We start from the raw sequence: 5225 nt of genomic DNA, 5'->3' as shown, positions 1-5225 counted from the left end.
AGGATATTTGGGTTGTTTCCAGTTTTGGCTATTATGAGTAATGATACTGTGAACATTTGTATACAAGTTTCTGTGTGGACATGTTTTTCCCTCTCTTGGGTAGATACGTAGGTGCAGAATTGCTGGTAACTCTATTTTTAACATTTGAGAAACTCCCAAACTGTGAGGTAGGGACTAATACCCCCATTTTACAGATAAGGAGACAGGCACCAAGTGGCTAGTCCATAGCTATACAACTAGTCAATGGTGTAGTCCAGAATTTAAACTCAGGCCCTTGGACTTCAGAGCCAGCTCCTAGCCCCTTGTTATCAGAGTTAGAGTCAAAATTCTTGCACCTAGCTCCAGGTGCTAGTGCTAACTGCTAATGCTCGTCTCTCTGAACCCTGGTTGCCTCATCTGTAAAAATACAGGTTGGGGCTGCATTTTCTTAAGGGTCCCTCTAGCTTTAATTTGCGGTCAGTTTAAGATTGTAGAATTTCCATGATCTTCTCTGAGCAGGCCTCTGTCCCAGGTGTGTGTATGTGCTGGGCATTGTGTATCGACTGAAAGCAGTGTCCTCAAGGCCTTCCCCACATCCCCAGGGAGCAGGCCAGCACCATGGAGCTGTAGGAAGCTTTGTTGTCTTCATTAACTAGAAGTAAAAAGCAGGGGCAGGAGAACCCTCAGGAATCCCCTTCCTCCTCTCCATGAAAGAACACAAACAGCCTCATTTTAGTCACCTGCTAAGGCACTGCATCCAAACGTGTGGCTGCTTTTTTGCACAAGAAGTCCCCAAAGCCCCCATGCTTTTCTCTGAGCTGCAGGTGATTGACTTAGCACAACAGCTCAGAGCCGTGCTTGGGCCTGTCTGGGGACCTGGGCATCTGTTGTCCTCAGTGGTTCCTGTGGCTACCATCCAAGTACCCCTGGAGGGAATAGGTCCTTGGTATTAGGAGAGAGATGATTCTTCTACTGTAAGCTCCATCCCATCCTGCCCTCCTGTCTCACTGCCACGATCACTGCTGCCCAGAACACACACTGTTATGTTGGGCTCCCTGTGTTCCTGTGTGTCCTGCTGGAATTTTGTCATGTTATATATTGTGTAAAGAAGGTCACCCTCCGTTGGGCTTAGACTGCTTTAGTTAAACTCAAATTTCTCTTGAAATGGCATGCACGTGTTGTGAAGAGATTTTATCTGATGTAGCAAATTGAGTTTTGGTGCCAGATGAGAGAACTTAAAATACAGAAGGGACCCATTTTCAATGCTTGATCCTTTTCATGTCACTAGTAATTCTTCAGCTTTTGCATGAACATCTCCAGTACAGGGAGCTCATTTATAATTTCCAAGAGCAAACTAGAAGAAAAGTTTGGAAAAAGTATTTCTTGCCTCTTGAATATTTTCTCCAAACTGGTCTGAGTCATACATCGAGTTCCACAAGCATTTGTTAAATATCATTCAAGATCCAGGCACTGAGCTTTGTGAAAAGTGTAGAAAGAAAACACCTAGCGTTTGAAGAGGTCTTAGCAGCTATTGGTAAATGTGCAGCACAATTCCTTGTCACTGTGTTTCACAGAACTACAGTCTCATTATTGTCTTAATTACGCAAAAGGTTTCATTTATGAGAATGTACCTCCGAATGCGTGAACACAAAACCACAGTGATCTAGGGGGCTTCCCTGGCGGCACAGTGGTTAAGAATCCACCTGCCAATGCAGGGGACACAGGTTCAAGCCCTGGTCTGGGAAGATCCCCGTGCACCACAGTTACTGAGCCCGTGTGCCACAACTACTGAGCCTGCGCTCTAGAGCCCATGCTCCGCAACAGGAGAAGGCACCGCAATGAGAATCCCGCGCACCACAACAAAGACCCAATGCAGCCAAAAATAAATAAATTTAATAAATTAAAAAAAAAACAGTGATCTGGACATGTTCAGCATTTCCACTCTAGATTTCTTCCCGTCTCTATGTACTGGGGTAAAAATTGCTAATGATTTGCTAATAATTGTGGGGTATTCTTCTGGATGCCCCAGAGTTTTGCTGCTTGGCTGTGAATTAGGGTGCCACTGCTTCCTTGGGAGAGTGTTTCAGAAATGTCGATGACACAGAGCTTTTAACCATATCACGTATTAAAGAAGATAGCGGTACAGAAGTGTCAAGCAAGGAATGTTCCTCAGTAGAATTCTGGTTAAATATGAGTTCCGAAACCCTGACCTAGTAATCAAAGCTTTGAAGGACAACTTACTTACATTAACAAGTGTTTCCTACATCGGTATGCTTTTTTTAAAATTTATTATTTTTTTAATTTTTGGCTGTGTTTTGTCTTCATTGCTGCAGGTGGGCTTTCTCATTGTGGCGAGCGGGGGCTACTCTTCGTTGTGGTGCGTGGGCTTCTCATTGCGGTGGCTTCTCTTGTTGCGGAGCACAGTCTTTAGGCACGTGGGCTTCGATAGTTGTGGCATGCGGATTCAGTAGTTGTGGCTCGCAGGCTCTAGAGCTCAGGCTCAGTAGCTGTGGCACATGGGCTTAGTTGCTCCACGGCATGTGGGATCTTCCACGACCCGGGCTCGAACCCATGTCCCCTGCATTGGCAGACGGATTCCCAACCACTGAGCCACCAGGGAAGCCCCAGGGAAGCCCCCTACATTGGTATTCTTGAAAGCAAGCTAAATATAGAACATCATCACAGTTTATATCTTTTTACTATTAAACCCCAAATCAGATTCATTTTCATTTGTCACATTTAATTAAAATAATTGTGTGCTAGAAGTTTAGATTTTTTAGTTAAAAGATCTTTGTTTTCGAATATGGCTACATAATATGAAACAATCCATTTATTTCTGGGCAGTCATTCCTGCCTAGATGATTGATTTAGTGGGTTTTGGTGAGGGCAAGCATTTGCATCGTTCTATTACACCCTTATAAAGCAAATTTTATTTTATTTTATATTTATATATATATATTTTTTGGCTGTGCCCCGCAGCTTGCAGGATCTCAGTTACCTCACCAGGTATTGAACCTGGGCCACGGCAGTGAAAGCCCAGAATCCTAACCACTAGGCCACCAGGGGACTCCCAAATATTACCTTTTAATATTTCTCATATGTGTGTCTCACATAGGCCAGAGGACTTAAATTTGCCTGTGTCCTTTGATGTTAAGGCAAGCCCCGTTTGGCATGTATATAAACAAAGCTCCCTATAGTTCACTTTTTTACTATTTACACCATTTTAGTATGAGTTTTGCTTCTTTGAATGTAAGCAAAATAGATGGGTTGTGTGGGGGAATAGACTTAAGTGAATGGGTTCGCAGATATGTGGGTTTGTTGGTCTCTTGTGTGACCATCGCCTGGCTGATGCTGCCATAATCAGGGAGTTTCGGATTTCCTGTGTTTTGGGAGTAGACTCCAGAGGCCACTTTGTTCTTGTCTTCTTGATGAAGTTTTCTTCTGCTTCTCTTTACTTTGGGCCTCTTATTCTTTGCAGAATTAGATCAGAACTGTGCTCTGCCTTAGCTTGTTCCTAACTGATAAAAATGAACCCTGCAGCCCAACTCTGAGTTATAGCTCTAAGGGGACTAGGAGAGAACTCCCTCCCCTTCTGCACAGTAAAGCCATCGGCAGGTGAAAGAAAGCAATCATTTGGAAGTTCCTAAGCTTTTAAAACCTCTAGTCCTTAGGATTGAAAAGCTGGAATTAACAATTTGCTGTGCATGCATTTACAACCCTCTTTATCATAACGTTCCTGCCCACAAGTTTGTTTCAAGGCCACATGTCTGCATCTCTGCAATTGTGGTTGTCACTAGTGCTGTTAGCCCAGCATTTCTAGCACCCCTCCTTCGAGACACTGGGATGGTGTTTCTTGTTCCCCTGGGATTGGGTGGGGCCACAAGACTAGTTCTGGCCATTGAACTAGGAGTAGGATCCTTTTGAGGTCTGCTTTTTTGGGCTAGACCAGAGGAGTCTTCAGTCTGGAAATAATAGTTTCCTGCTCCTGAGTACTTGCCTGATGCCCAAGAATTAGCAGGTTTTCCACTCTGCATAGCAGAAAGATGAAGTGTTCCTGGCCTTGGGTGAACTTCGAGGATTATTTCCTGTTTTTTGGGGGTACTTCTTCCCCCAGCTTCAGGAAGCTCCTCACATAATGCGCTCATTGGTACTTACCTGAGGACTCGTGGGGGCCCTTTTGCAAACCTGCGGTGCTCGTGCGTGTGCGTTCTCTCTCTCTCTCTCTCTCTCTCTCTCATGTGGTGTGATGCTCTCTCCTTTCCGATATGTCTGGGCCCTCCTGGACTCCCAGCTCTGTTGCTGCAACTCAAGAAGACTTCTGGCTCCACCTCTTCCTTCTGGAAATTCTCTTTAGACATCAAACTAGTGCAATTGTGGCGCTCACCTCATTTGTCTCCTCTCACGGATCAGCACACTGCCCTGCTTGACCTCCAGAAGCTGAAAACTGTCATTTCCTGTATCTTATCTTTTGTTTTGGGTGAGAGGGTAAATGTGAACCCCTTTACTTCCTCTTGGCCAGGAGTGAAACTGTATGACTTACAAAATCCATCCTAAGTTTAAAGACAACCCTAAAATGTCTCCACAACCAAGCTAGTATTCTGGCTCTGTCTTCAATAACTGAAAATAGAATTCTTAAACCAGTTGGTAGAAAGTTGTGATTCATGGCCAGCTAGTCAAAACACTTCGAGGTAACAGTTGGGGAGTTAGGATATATATATCACCTTTTAATAAGTTAATATTAAATGCCAAATATATGCAACAGTAAATATTTATTGAGCACCTGCCATGTTCCAGGCACTGATCTACGAGCATATAGAGCAGTGAACAAAATACAGCCCAGCCTTGTGTCTTCCAAAATGTCACACACACACACACTTATTTTTGCAAAACACACAAGGATAAATCAGAAACAAATGAAATGGATTATCTAGAGGTTAAGGGGAAACAGGGATGAGAGGGAAGGGCATCTAGCTCTCTGCATACCTTTGTTGTGTATAGTTATATAGTTTTGACTTTTGGAACTGAGTTAGTTTCAAATTAAAAAAAATATATAGGACAGGAAAAATCTTAAACTGAATTTAAAGCAAAAAAGTTAACTATGTATCAAATGGACAACCATACAGGAAAAAACTCGATGTAAGAAACTTTTGAAGCTACCACTTTGTGAATACACTGTCATGTAAAGAACTAAGAATTTTTAAAAATTATTTATTTATTCATTTATTTATTTTTGGCTGTGTTGGGTC

This window comes from Hyperoodon ampullatus (genome assembly GCF_949752795.1).
Source record: "Hyperoodon ampullatus genome assembly, chromosome: 18".
NCBI classification, from domain to species: Eukaryota; Metazoa; Chordata; class Mammalia; order Artiodactyla; family Ziphiidae; genus Hyperoodon; species Hyperoodon ampullatus.
This window is presented reverse-complemented; position numbering follows the sequence as displayed.